General features: G+C 41.9%; 1 protein-coding gene across 1 annotated transcript in view; it reads right to left on the reverse strand.

Moving 5' to 3' along the window:
- Positions 1-13876, reverse strand: part of COBL (cordon-bleu WH2 repeat protein) — a 612569-nt gene extending 598693 nt beyond the window's left edge. Inside the window, exon 1 of the mRNA XM_056520341.1 lies at positions 13745-13876. The gene's annotated coding sequence lies outside the window, so the exon portion shown is untranslated. The remainder of the gene's footprint in view (positions 1-13744) is intronic.
- Positions 13877-16035: the final 2159 nt, after the last annotated feature.

The following is a 16035-nucleotide window of genomic DNA, read 5'->3' on the forward strand; positions in this document are numbered from 1 at the left end:
GAATTAACACAGCATTTGGAACATTTAGTTCTGAACACTGGCCAGTGGAGTACCCCTTTAAAATGTCCTATGATGGCGCTGCAAGAGAATTAAACACTTGCTGCTCAATGTTTGACAGACGACCTCAAGGATGACAGAAGCAAAACACCAAGTAGGTTATTGGGGGTTTCCTCTATAAAAATAGGGGGTAGATTCTACGCAATGCACTTTTCAATATAAATGACATAATCTTTATTCATTATTCTGTTTTCATTTACTACCTAAAACTTAGACATTTTTGTTAGAAAAAAGAGTAGTGTAGGGCTATATGAGGACTCATTTTGGGTGCCGTGATCTGTAGTTTTAATCAGTACTATTTTTGTTTTGATGGGACTTTTTGATCACTTTTTATAGAAAAAAAATTCTGGTATATGAAGTGACCAAAAATTTGCAATCCTGTTATTTTATTTTATTTTTTTTACGTTTACCTTGCAGTTTCATTAATGTTATATTTTCATAATTCAGGCATTTACGCACACGGCAATACCATGTATGTTGATTTTTGTTTACATTATTTTATTTAAAAATAGGGAAAAAGGGGGTGATTTAAATGTTTATCAGGGGAGGGGCTTATTCACATTTATTACCACTTTTATTTATTTTTTTGCTATTTTTTTTTTTTATCCCTAGGCCAAAGGGCATTAGGGCAGTGTTTTCCAAACAGTGTGTCTCAAGTTGTTGCAATACGACAACTCCCAGCATGCCCGGACAGCCAAAGACTGTCTGGGTATGCTGGGAGTTGTAGTTTTGCAACAGCTGGAGGCACCCTGTTTGGAAAATACTGCCATGGGTTCTACTACTTGCAATCTTGTGATTGCAGACACTGAACAATGCTGTGCCATAAGATAGCACAGCACTGAAGCTATAGCACAGCACTGATCAGTATTATCGGTGCTCCATTACTACAGGCTACTGATGCTGCCTGCATTATTGGGGCGCAGATCAGACGAGCCAGAGGCAGTTAGGGAACCTCTGCCCATCCTCTCAGCTGATCGGGACCCCATGGATGTCCCGATCAGCTCCACTGAGCTACGGGCACTTGTTTTCGGCATTTTAGATGCCGTGATCAATGCTGATTGCGACATCTAAAGGGTTAATCACCCGGATCGGTGATGTCCAGGATTAGCCAGTATGAAGCGAGCTCAGCTCCTGAGCTGGCTTCATAGACCCGCCACACGGCTGCGCCATATACATACGGCGGCCAGTTGTGGAGGGGTTAATTCACCTTCTCCCAGCGCTAGGCACTGCTGGAAGGAGAGACAGTCGGCCACACAATGGAGGGCCCGGACCATAGCCGAATCACAGCATACAGCTGCCACCGGAGCTCGACTCTGCTCCCGTGTTTCCCCAGATCATCGTCTCCCGTGCGCACGGCCCGGCCCCTCTGGCGTGAGACCCAATGTCTCTCCTACCAGCTAGATAATCGCAAAATTTTGCCAAGTGCCAAATCGTTATATTGAAATCTGCAATTATCACAATTCGATTGCTATATATCGTGCAGCCCTACTACATACCTTGCTACCTAAATACCTAACTAGCTACCTGGATACATACATACCTGGCTACCTAACTAGCTACCTACCCACATGCCTGGCTACCTACCTACCTAGTTACCTACCTACATATCTGGCTACCTAACTACCTACTTGGCTACCTACCTTCCTGCCCTTTCCCTATGTAGGTCACCAAGGAGTGCATTATTACAGTTTGGGAGCCTATAGATGCGGAAATTGTGTAAAGGAGGGGAGGGCACTGGAAAAATGCGGAGCCTAACATGTTTGTCCTGCAGAGCTTTCCAGAGGCTAGATGAAGTCGTCATGACGGTCTGAGGTGGATGGAGAAGAAAAGGAAAGAGATCAAAAAAGACGTAATTGCGAGTCACTAGATGTAACTGTTATCACTTATATGGTATACAGATCTTGAGTGTTTCTCAAGAGCGGTCCTCAAGTACCCCCAACAGGTCATGTTTTCTGGATTTCCTTAGTCTTTCACAGGTTATATAATTATAGTTAGTGAATAAGGCATCACCACAGTTATATCACCTGTGTATGACTAAGGAAATCCTGAAAGCATGACTTGTTGGGGGTACTTGAGGACCGTGCTTGAGAAACACTGCTCTATATGGTCCTTTATATAATCACTTATATGGGATACAGATCCTGTGTACAGCTGGCATCTACTTCTATATGATACTGTATATAGTCACTTATATGGCATTTAGATCCTGTATACAGCTGGTATCTACTTCTATATTGTCTATATTGTACTGTATTCCAGTATATACAATCATTTAGATTTCCTTCTTGTATACGGGCATTATCGGTCATGGAAAATTATCTTACCTACGTTAACGTGTTATATATATATATATATATATATATATATATATCTATATATCTATCTATCTATCTATATATATATATATATATATATATATATATATAGTGATAGTCAGGCCGGGAAAGAGTGTGTTTCCCTACCTGATCTGGGAGAAACCGTCACCTGGGGCCTGATTAATAAAGCCCGGCAGAGAGGGAAAGTGTGTTATAAGGAAGTCAGACAGTGTAGTCTGAGCTCTCCTCTAGATCGCATATTGATGCAAGGGGCGAGATCAATGGAGTTCAATAGAACTGCACTGACAGGGATGTGGAATTCCTATCGCCCGACGCCTGGGACATGCAGTTCCGGGCGCCGGGCAGGTGAATTTTTCCGGCCCTTAGCCCGGCTTCGGGCAAGCAGGAGGCGCTTAGCAGTCTGTATGGCGCTCAGCAGTCTCCAGCCCGTTCCATAATCTGCAGCCCCCGGCTGTTCTCAGTAGTTGGGGGCCACCACTAATAGCCAGCATGCGGCGATCACCACGGCTGGCTATTAACCCTTTAGATCGCCGCTGTCGCCATCTAAAGGGACATGTGAATGCTCACTGGTGGGCTATTGCGGGGGGAGATCCACTATAGAGGTAGCCTGAGGGCTTACCTCTGTTCTCTGCTGTTCCCTGCTGTCCCGTGACTCTGTCATTGATAGAGCCTGGCTGGATCACAGAGCACACAGATCAATGGAGTTCAATAGAACTCTATTGATCTGTATGAGGAATCTAATGATTCCTCCAAAAAGTCTAATAAAGTGTAAAAAAAAAAAAAAGTTTTAATAAAAGTTTAAAAGACACACATTGTGTAACATTCCATGTTAAAAGTTCAAGTCACCCCCTTTTCCTATATAAAAACATGTAAACATAATAATAATAAAAAAACATATTTAGTATTGCTGCGTGCTTAATTGTACGAACTATTAAAATGTAATATTATGTATCCCATACGGTAAATTACGTAAATGTTAAAAAAATACCAAACCACAGAATTGCTATTTTTATAATATTCCAGAAAAAAAAGTTAAAAAGCGATTCAAAAGTCAGATCAATACCAAAATAGTACCGATACAAAAAACAGATTATGGTGCAAAAAATTATCCCTCATACAGCCTAGTATGCAAAATAAAAAAAATAAATAAATAAAAGCTACAGGGGTAAACAAATGGCAATCAAAAAAATTCGAAAAAGTTAAGAATTTTTTAAAAATTAGTTAAACATGATGAAAACTATACAAATCTGGTATTGCTGTAATCAGGCCGGCCTAAAGTATCGAAATAACATGTTGGCCCAACCAATGGCGTAAAATGGCATAAAAAAGAAAACCACCAAATTTGCTAAACTATCTTTTACTATTTTAATTTCACTTTGTTCATTGATCAGTATGAGAAATCTAATGATTCCTCCTAAAAGTTCCCAAAGGGGACTAATAAAGTATATTAAAAAAAAAAAAACATTAACTCCTTCCATATTAAAAGTTTACATCACCCCTCTTTTCCATATAAAAAAAAAAATATGTAAACAAAATATAAATAAACATATTTGGTATTGGCGTGTGAGTAACTCTCCGAATTATTAAAATATAACATTATATCCCGTAAGGTCAATGGCGTTAGCATAAAAAAAAAAAAAAACACACAAACACAGAAGTGCGATTTTTTATGTTGATAGCATCATATCCCAGAAAAAAAATTAAGTAAAAAGCGTTCAAAAAGTCTGATCAATACCAAAATGGTACCAATACAAAAAGCAGATTACTGCGCAAAAAATTAGCACTCATACAGCCCAGTACTGTATACAGAACAATAAAAATGTTATAGGGGTCAAAAAATTTTATGAGGAGAGGATATGAGGAAGTGATATCAGGATGAGATATGAGGACGAGATTTGAGGTCGGGATATATGGTCAGGATATAAGGACAAGAGCATACTCCTATGACTAGGTTTAGCCTCTTAAGGACCCATCCAATTTTGTTTTTGCACTTTTTTTCACCTCCCTAAAAATCATAACTCTTTCAATTTTGCACCTAAAGACAATATAAGGGCTTGTTTTTGCGTCACCAATTGTACTTTGTAATTACATCAATCATTTCACAAGAAAATCTTCAGGGGAAAAAAAAAAAATTTGAGGATGAAATTGGGGGGGGGGGGGGGGGGGGGACACACACCATTTTGTAGGTCCATGTGAATACAACAATACCAAATTTATGTAGGTTTTATTTTATTGTACTACTTTAACCCCTTGAGGACCGGGCCATTTTTTATTTTTGCACTTTTGTTTTTTCCTCCTCCCCTACTAAAAATCATAACACTTAAAATTTTCCACCTACCGACCCATATGAGGGCTTATTTGTGGGGCAAAATCTTTAAAGAAATACAGAAATTTGTAACTTTTGGGTGCTTTCATTTCCACGCAGTGCACTTTTCAGTAAAAAATGATACATTATCTTTATTTTGTAGCTCCATACGATTAAAATCATACCCAATTTATATAGGGTTTTGTTTTACTTCTTTTAAAAAAATTATAACATTTTGTATGAAAAATAGCATGTTTAAAAAGGTCCTTCTGACCCCTATAGCACTGTTCAATGATATGCCATATATATATATTATTGCTATAACATGAATTTTTGTGATTGCATACACTGTTCAATGAGGACTTTGCCTCAGCATTGATCAGTGTTATCGAGGCTCTGCTGCTTTAGCCTCACCGCGTCATATCAGGTCGGTCCCGGCATGTATCTGAAGCCAGGACCCGGGGCTAATAGCGTGCGGTGCCGCACGCTATTAACCCTTTAGACGCGGCGTTCAAAGTTGAACGCCATGTCTAAAACGAAAGTGAAAGCTGCCCGGATGCTCAGTGGGGCTGATCGGGACCACCGCACTGAAAATGCGGTGTCCCGATCAGCTGGGACACGAGCAGAGGTCCTCTTACCTTCCTCCGGCGTGTCCCTTTGGCGATTGATTGCTCCAAGCCTGAGATGCAGGCTATGGCTTTGCAGTGAACAGGGTATAAGATCAGTGTGTGCAGTGTTATAGGTCCCTATGGGAGCTATAATACTGCAAAAAACTAGTGTAAAAAAAAGTTAATAAATGTCATTTAACCCTTTCCCTAATAAAAGTTTGAATCACCCCCCTTTTCCCATAAAAAAACCCATGTAAATAAAAATAAATATAAACATATGTGGTATTGCCTCGTGTGTAAATGTCCAAACTATAAAAATATATCATTAATTAAACCGCACGGTCAATGGCGTACGCGCAAAAAATTCCAAAGTCCAAAATAACGTATTTTTTATGTCACTTTTTATTTCATGAAAAAATGAATAAAAAGCGATCAAAAAGTCCGATCAATACAAAAATGGTAATACTAAAACTTCAGATTACGGCGCAAAAAATGAGCCCCCATACAGCCCCATAAGCGGTAAAATAAAAAAGTTATAGGGGTCAGAAGATGACAATTTTAAACGTATACATTTTTATGCATGTAGTTATGATTTTTTCCAGAAGTGCGACAAAATCAAACCTATATACCGTATTTATCGGCGTATAACACGCACTTTTTAGGCTAAAATTTTTAGCCTAAAGTCTATGTGCGTGTTATACGCCGATACACCCCCAGGAAAGGCAGGGGGAGAGAGGCCGTCGCTGCCCGCTTCTCTCCCCCTGCCTTTCCTGGGGGTCTAGAGCCCTGCTGCCAGCCCTTCTCTCCCCCCTGGCTATCGCTGCCCGTTCTGTCCCCCTGATGCGCCGATAGCCAGGGGGAGAGAAACGGCGCCGACAGCCAGGGGGGAGAGAAGGGACAGCGGCACCCATTGCCGGCGCCGCTGCCCTGTTGCCTCCCCCATCCCCGGTGGCATAATTACCTGGGTCAGGTCCGCGCTGCTGCAGGCCTCCGGCGTGCGTCCCCGACGTCGTTGCTATGGGCTGCCTGGCGCGGCGCATGACGTCAGTGCGCCGCGCATAGCAACGACGCAGGGGACGCGCGCCGGAGGCCTGCAGCAGCGCGGACCCGACCGAGGTAATTATGCCACCGGGGATGGGGGGAGGCAACGGGGCAGTGGCGCCGGCAATGGGTGCCGCTGCCCCTTCTCTCCCCCTGGCTGTCGGCGCCGCTTCTCTCCCCCTGGCTATCGGCGCCGGCACCGATAGTCAGGGGGACAGAATGGGCAGCGGCGCCGATAGCCAGGGGAGAGAGAAGGGCCGGCAGCAGCGCTCTAGACCCCAGGAAAGGCAGGGGGAGAGAAGCGGGCAGCGACGGCCTCTCTCCCCCTGCCTTTCCTGGGGGTGTATCGGGGTATACACGCGCACACACGCACCCTCATTTTACCTTGGATATTTGGGTAAAAAAGTTTTTTTACCCAAATATCCTTAGTAAAATGAGGGTGCGTGTTATAGGCCGGTGCGTGGTATACCCCGATAAATACGGTAAGTAGGGAGGGTATCATTTTAACCGTATGGACCTACAGAATAAAGATAATGTGTCTTTTTTACCGAAAAATTTACTGCGTAGAAACAGAAGCCCCCAAAAGTTACAAAATGGCATTCAATTTCGTCGCACAATGATTTTTTTTTCCATTTTGCATTTTTCAGTAAAATGACTTATGTCACTGCAAAGTAGAATTGGTGGCGCAAAAAATAAGCCATCATATGGATTTTAACGTGCAAAATTGAAAGAGTTATTTTTAAAAGGTAAGGAGGAAAAACCAAAATTCCAAAACGGAAAAACCTGTGGTCCTTAAGGGATTAAAGGGGTATTCCAGGATCTTTTTTTGTTTGACTATGCTACAGGGGCTGTAAAGTTAGTATAGTTCATAACATAGTGTCTGTACCTGTGTGTGACGGTTTTCTCACAATTCTTCTGTGATTATCGCCCCAATATTAATTTTTAATAGTATACAAAATTACTCATGTCTCGGGATTTTCCAGGTTGCAGTGCGTCGAGACCTGACATCACTAATCAGGTGATCAGGGGGCGCATGTCCTGCTTCAATTTAGCAACAGCTGTAGGCCCCCTGGTTGGAAAACCCTGTGTTTTAATGGGTGGGGTGGCTGATGTGTGGGAGGAAGGAAAGTGATCTCAAACTTTCAAGCATGGAACTGTGGGATGTGTAGTTTAGAGAACAAAATTCAACAGGAAATACCCAGTTCTGGCAGGTAAGTACTAAGATCACCTTATGGTGGATAACCCATTTAAGGGTACGTTCACACGGATGGACCCACAGTGTATTTTATGCTGCGGATCCGCCGCTTAAGGACCGCTACGTGGTGTCTTTAGATGTGTCTGCTCGGAGCGGCAATACACCGCTACGAGCAGACACACTGCGATATGCGAGTCGCAGCACCCATGCGCAGTGTACTCGTACATTGTGGTCGCTCACAACCAATCTCATGGAGCAGGGGGAGTGGCCGCGATGTGTGCGAGTAAACCGCGCATGCACAGCGACTAACACATTGCTTTAGTGTATCTGCACGTAGCAGCGTATTGCTGCTCCGAGCAGGCACATCTAAAGGCAGCATGTAGCGTTCCTTCAGCGGTGGATCCGCCGCGTAAAATCCACTGTTGATACGCCCGTGTGAACGTACCCTTAATGGGAAAAAGGGGTGTTTTTATAAGAGGGCATTTTTATATTTTTATATTGGGAAGGGGTTAATTCACATTTATTATTTAATAATTTTTTTTTCACTTTTTCAGTACCCATAGGGAACTATTACATGCAATCTGTAGATTGCATCCACTGATCAATGCTATGCCATAGCACAGCAGTGATCAGTGTTATCGGCGCTCCTTTACTAATGCCTGCCATGGCTAGCAACAGTAAGGCTGGAACTCCATTGAGGTTTTTTTTGCAAAAATGCCGTAAAAAACGCCAATTTTCCCACACGGCGTTTTTTCTGTGAAAAAAGCGCCGCGTCCAGATGTTAGCCAGATTCACTTGGCGTTTTTCAGTTTGGCGTTTTTTTTAATCCTTTTTTCAGCAATTTCAGGCTCAGAGGCTGGATTTTCAAAACGCCCGACAAAACCTAGTTTGGCATTTTTTGCCCTGAAATCGTGGTGTTTTCCTCCCATAGAAGTCTATGGGAGAGCAAGAATGGCAAGAAAAACGCCATGTTGATTTTAAATGTTGCGTTTTTGCAGGCAGTTTTTATTCTTTTTTGGACTTTAGCGATCCAAAAAAATTATGGAGATACCTTTTTTATTAAAATTTCGTAGGGTACCATAAAAAATTATAATAAAAAAAATAAAGTAGTGATGGAAAAAATTGTATCTAACGAAATGTATCTTTTTTATTATGAAATGTTTATTAATTTTTAAACAGGGATCAATTTATGTGAGCGGGTAAAGCACTAAAAATGTAGCCGACAATAACAAAAATGTAGTGTGTGTGTGTTTTTCACTTTTTTTTTTTTTTTTTACATTTTTTAGGTAGTACTACTACTCCCAGCATGGAACACACTGTTCCATGATGGGAGTAGTAGTACCTGTACTAATTGACATTGGGATCCTCTTGTATAATGTATAGATGCGGCGGGCGCTCTTCTATGGTCCCCTGCCCTGCCGTATATATACACCTATTCATATTCCCGTAGAGAGCTGTGATTGGCCAGATGGTTCCAGCCAATCACAGCTCTCTGTGAGAAATCGGAATGTGTATATATACGGCGTGCAGGGGACCATAGGAGAGTGCCGGCCGCATCCATACATTATACCGGAGGATCACAGCGGGTGTCAGGAGTGATACCTGCAGTGATCTTTCCTCAATTACAAGTACTACTACTCCCAACATGGAGCACACTCTGCTCTATGCTGGGAGCTGTAGTACCTGCATTAATAGACAGATCGCAGCAGGTGTCAGAAGTTACACTGGCTGCAATCTGTCTATTAATGCAGGTACTACAGCTCCCAGCATGGAGCAGAGTGTGCTCCATGTTGTGAGTAGTAGTACCTGCAGACATCACAGTGGATGTAACTACAGACACCCGCTGTGATCGTCCTGTCTATTGCTGAGATGCAGAGCGGCTGTATACATTGCTCGCATCCCTGCTCTGCACTCTACTCCGGGCCGGCCACTCATTCATTGATATTTTCCTCAGAGCTGTGATTGGCTGCAACCATCTGGCCAATCACAGCTCTGGGTGGAAAATATGAATAGAACATCACTCAGAGTACAGAGCAGAGATGGGAGCGATGTATAGAGCCGCTCCGCTTCTCTGCTATATAATGGAGGATCGCATCGGTTGTCAGACTGACACCCGAGGCGATATATCTATAGTACAGGTACTACTACTCCCAGCATGGAACAGTGTGTTCCATGCTGGGAGTAGTAGTACTACATAAAAAAAATAAAAAATAAGTTAAACACACACACACACTTTACAAAAAAATATATTAAAACTTTGTTATAAAAAATAAACATTTAGTTAAATACATTTTTTACATTTTTACATCCCTACTGCATCCTTCTTTTTTTTTGGTACCCAACTATTTTGTAAAAAAAAAACGCAAAAGGTTCCAAAAAAGGCAAATTCGACACAAAGGTAAAAACGCCAGAAAAAACGCCAAAACGCAGGGAAAAACTGTGGCAGTTTTTCTGGCGTTTTTATGCCACAAAAATCACAGGGCAAAAATCACAGTGGAGTCCTAGCCTAAAGGAGCGACAACTGGACAGCTTGGAGCACGGTAAGGTATCTCCAGCCGTCCTCACAGCTGATCGGGACATAATCGCGGTGATCCCGATCAGCATCCCTGAGCTAACCGGCAGTTAACTTCAGGACCTTTAGACACCGCGATCAAAGGAGAGTTCTGAAGTGGCAGCAATGAGTCCAGATCTGAATCCCATTGAATACCTGTGGAGAGATCTTAAAATTGCTGTTGGGAAAAGGCGCCCTTCCAATAAGAGAGATCTGGAGCAATTTGCAAAGGAAGAGTGGTCCAACATTCCGGCTGAGAGGTGTAAGAAGCTTATTGATGGTTATAGGAAGCAACTGATTTAAGTTATTTTTTCCAAAGGGTGTGCAACCAAAAAACACGCATGGGGATTATCTATGTTTATAGAGAAATATTAAGTTAAGGGTGCCAATAATTTTCTCCAGCCCATTTTTGGAGTTTGGTGTGACATTATGACCAATTTGCTTTTTTTCCTCCCTTTTTTGGTTTAGTTCCAATACACACAAAGGGAATAAACAAGTGTATAGCAAAACATGTGTTACTGCAATCCTTTTCTGTGAGAAAAATTTCAGAGGCGCCAACATTTACGGCCATGACTGGATATATATATATATATTTTTTTTTTTTTTCCAGTTTAACTTTCAAATGGCTGAAGATATTTTAACAAAATGTTGTACACATGTTACTTATATTTCAACCAAAAATATAGTAGAGTTGAATGAATCCTTCTAGTACATCTCTTAATCGTGTTACTGTCAGGCTTCAGAGATTGTCCAGGACTTTTTAACATCTTGCGGACTGTCCAGCAGACAGGTGAAGAGAATAGTGCGGGGGGTGGAATATGAGATCGGGATATGAGGATGAAATATGATTATGACATATGAGGATGATAGCGCCATTGTTGCTTTTTTCTTTCCTGCAAGGTTTAAGTATGAAAACCCGGTAAGGTCAGGTACTCAGCTAGAGGTATATACAGAAACTAGCCACAGTGCTGCTGCCTTTCCTCTGAATTAAGGCTGAACTAACACTGCATCTGTAAATAATACACTGCTCAAAGAAATAAAGGGAACACTTAAACAACACAATGTAACTCCAATGTAACTTCTGTGAAATCACACTGTCCACTCAGGAAGGAACACTGATTGACAATCAATTTCACATGCTGTTGTGCAAATGGAACAGACAACAGGTGGAAATTATAGGAAATTAGCTTACACTCTAGTGGTAGCATGAGACGGAGTCTACAACCCACACAAGTGGCTCAGGTAGTGCAGCTCATCCAGGATGGCACATCAATGTGAGCTGTGGCAAGGTTTGCTGTGTCTGTCAGCGTAGTGTCTAGAGCATGGAGGCACTATCAGGAGACAGGCCAGTACATCAGGATATGTGGAGGAGGCCGTAGGAGGGCAACAACACAGCAGTAGGACCTCTGCCTTTGTGCAAGGAGGAGCAGGGGGAGCACTGCCAGAGCCCTGCAGAATGACCTCCAGCAGGCCATAAATGTGCATGAGTCCACTCAAATGGTCAGAAACAGACTCCATGAGGGTGGTAGGAGGGCCCGACGTACACAGGTGGGGGTTGGGCTTACAGCCCAACACCATGCAGGACGTTTTGGCATTTGCCAGAGAAAACCAAGATTGGCAAATTCGCCACTGGCGCCCTGTGCTCTTCACAGATGAAAGCAGGTTCACATTGAGCACATGTGACAGAGTCTGGAGACGCCATGGAGAACTTACTGCTGCCTGCAACATCCTCCAGCATGACCGGTATGGTGGTGGGTCAGTAATGGTGTGGGATGGCATTTCTTTGGGGGTAGCCTGACTGCCATTAGGTACCGAGATGAGATCCTCAGACCCCTTGTGAGACCATATGCTGGTGCGGTTGGCCCTGGGTTCCTCTTAATGCAAGACAATGCTAGACCTCATGTGGCTGGAGTGTGTCAGCAGTTCCTGCAAGAGGAAGGCATTGATGCTATGGACTGGCCCGCCCCTTCCCCAGACCTGAATCCGACTGAGCACATCTGGGACATCATGTCTCGCTCCATCCACCAACGCCACGTTGCACCACAGACTGTCCAGGAGTTGGCGGATTCTTTAGTCCAGGTCTGGGAGGACATTCCTCAGGAGACCATCCATCACCTCATCAGGAGCGTGCCCAGGCGTTGTAGGGAGGTCATAGGGGCACGTGGAGGCCACACACACTACTGAGCCTCATTTTGACTTGTTTTAAGGACATTACATCAAACTTGGATGTAGTGTGGTTTTCCTTTTATTTTGAGTGTGACTCCATATCCAGACCTCCATGGTTCCATTGATCATTTTTGTATGACGAAAGACGAAATTATTTCATACAATTAGTTCATTCATTCAGATCTAGTATGTGTTATCTTCCCTTAATTTTTTTGAGCAGAGTACATATATTCGTCAGTCTGAGGTATCTGTTAACATTTCGACAAAAATGGGACACAGTTATGATAACGGGGGGGGGGGGGGGGGCAGAATGCGCCATTCCTTTTTAATGGCCCGAACGGATTCACCTAGTGACTTAATTCGGCAAGTGTGTACTATTTTCAGTGGAGTGGACACCGTAGCAGACTGTGCTTTTGAGTCCACTTGAAATAGTGCAAGCGCTCTGAACAGAGTCACTAGGAGTCACTTTGTGCAGGCCACTGCCCCCTTTTTTTATCGGGATGCCGAAAGATACCTCTGACAAACTGCTAAAACGCAGTATGAACCTAGCCTTACATTATGGTAAAAACATGTTTTACTTTTTTTTACTGAATACAATAGCAAAGTCTTCTACGCTTTGTATCCAAAATGAAGCTGAATAAAAAGGAAATAGTAAGGGTGGGTTCACACTGCGTTTTCATCTACCCTCATGTTTTTTTGCGTAATGGGAAGTCAATGGGAAACATATTATGCTGTATGGCATCATTTCCAAGTGTATAAAACGCATGCATTAAAAACGGATTGTGAACCCTGCCTTAACTTGACACATCTTTCTCTCCTGTGCATATGGCAATGCCCCCTGGCACAAACCCTTCCATGTATTTTCAATGGGCGACAGCTCTGGATACATACCCTACAATTCCCAGCAAAGTTATAAAGAACATGGAGCATTAGCATGCCACAAAAAAGACGCAATTCGCTGAGAAAACCGTAGGATGCACCACACGCCCAGAAATAAGTTCACACTCACAGATGGATGCTGCAGATTTTGTAACATGGAAAAACACAAGCAACAATGGCAGAAAAGTGAAAATGTGCCCACAAGAACGCCATGGAATGGAGAAATAGAGACTATTTGTCACCCTACACTGGTCTGTAGCGGAACAAGGTGGCAGATATACTTGGCACCGTTCACACTACTGGAAAACTTTCATAAATCAGTCAGAAAGTTCCAGGCACTTCAGCGTCACTACCACCTGTATCCGTGAGAAGCAGGATGTGTCTGTGGCCCCAGGCTGCTCTGCCCACCGGCCCTGGCACACAGGGCACCCCTCAGAAGAACCCTGCAGATCTCCCATCACACTACTAGCTTCTCCCAGCAACCCTGCTCAGACAACACAAGCACATGGTAACAGGACACCACACAACACACTGCGGGAAACAGGTGGCAGCCCCAGCGCTCTGCTGGCTGTATGCTCCGTGTAGTCTCCGGTGCGAGGAACCTACCTGGCAACGGCCGAGGACGGTATATGAAGGGTTACAGGCTGCTCCCGGGAACGACAGGTCCTCTCAGCTGTCACCCGGCGGGGATGGACAGTGCACAGTGTAGTGATCAGCCCGGCGCCCCCTCCCTCCTCGCACTGTTGTCTCCCTGTAATCTCCAGAGACTGTAGCCCTTCCCCCGCCCCTTGGCAGCAGCTGCCAGCCCTGAGGAAGAGCAGCTTACTTTCCCAAGCCCTCCCCTCCAGCAGGGTGCCCGTCAGTCCGGGGAGGGCTGCTGATGCCGGCTTTGTATTGAGGTACACACTGCTTGTGTGCATGGAGGTCAGGGTAGTGCCCCTCATAGTGCCAGTGCTGTGTGGTGTCTACAGTGCAGTGCAGTAATACAGTCGTAATAGAATGATGCGCACAGTATTGCAGTCATATAGTAATACAGTAATAGTCACACAATAATATAGCTATACAGTTACATAGTAATACAGTCATATAGTAATACAGTCACAAAGTAATATAGCTATACAGTCACATAGTAATACAGTCATATAGTAATACAGTCATATAGCAATACAGTCATATAGTAATATAGCTATACAGTCACATAGTAATACAGTCACATAGTAATACAGTCACACAGTAATATAGCTATACAGTCACATAGTAATACATTCACATAGTAATACAGTCACACAGTAATATAGCTATACAGTCACATAGTAATACAGTCATATAGCAATACAGTCATATAGTAACAGAATGATATAGTAATACAGTTACATTGTAATACACTCACATAGTAATACAGTCATATAGTAATACAGTCATATAGTAATACAGTCATATAGCAATACAGTCATATAGTAACAGAATGATATAGCAATACAGTCATACAGTAATATAGCTATACAGTCACATAGTAATACAGTCACACAGTAATATAGCTATACAGTCACATAGTAATACAGTCATATAGTAATACAGTCATATAGCAATACAGTCATATAGTAACAGAATGACATAGCAATACAGTCATACAGTAATATAGCTATACAGTCACATAGTAATACAGTCACATAGTAATACAGTCACACAGTAATATAGCTATACAGTCACATAGTAATACATTCACATAGTAATACAGTCACACAGTAATATAGCTATACAGTCACATAGTAATACAGTCATATAGCAATACAGTCATATAGTAACAGAATGATATAGTAATACAGTTACATTGTAATACACTCACATAGTAATACAGTCATATAGTAATACAGTCATATAGCAATACAGTCATATAGTAACAGAATGATATAGCAATACAGTCATACAGTAATATAGCTATACAGTCACATAGTAATACAGTCACACAGTAATATAGCTATACAGTCACATAGTAATATATTCACATAGTAATACAGTCACACAGTAATACAGTCATATAGTAATACAGTCATATAGCAATACAGTCATATAGTAACAGAATGATATAGCAATACAGTCATACAGTAATATAGCTATACAGTCACATAGTAATACAGTCACACAGTAATATAGCTATACAGTCACATAGTAATACATTCACATAGTAATACAGTCACACAGTAATATAGCTATACAGTCACATAGTAATACAGTCATATAGCAATACAGTCATATAGTAACAGAATGATATAGTAATACAGTTACATTGTAATACACTCACATAGTAATACAGTCATATAGTAATACAGTCATATAGTAATACAGTCATATAGCAATACAGTCATATAGTAACAGAATGATATAGCAATACAGTCATACAGTAATATAGCTATACAGTCACATAGTAATACAGTCACACAGTAATATAGCTATACAGTCACATAGTAATACATTCACATAGTAATACAGTCACACAGTAATATAGCTATACAGTCACATAGTAATACAGTTATATTGTAATACAGTCATATAGTAATACAGTCACACAGTAATGTAGCTATACAGTCAAATAGTAATACAGTCATATAGTAACAGAATGATATAGTAATACAATCACACAGTAATATAGCTATACAGTCACATAGTAATACAGTCATATAGTAATACAGTCCCACAGTAATATAGCTATACAGTCACATAGTAATACAGTCATATAGCAATACAGTCATATAGTAACAGAATGATATAGCAATACAGTCATACAGTAATATAGCTATACAGTCACATAGTAATACAGTCACATAGTAATACAGTCACACAGTAATATAGCTATACAGTCACATAGTAATACATTCACATAGTAATACAGTCACACA

Source organism: Hyla sarda, chromosome 5, assembly GCF_029499605.1.
Source record: "Hyla sarda isolate aHylSar1 chromosome 5, aHylSar1.hap1, whole genome shotgun sequence".
Taxonomy (NCBI): Eukaryota; Metazoa; Chordata; class Amphibia; order Anura; family Hylidae; genus Hyla; species Hyla sarda.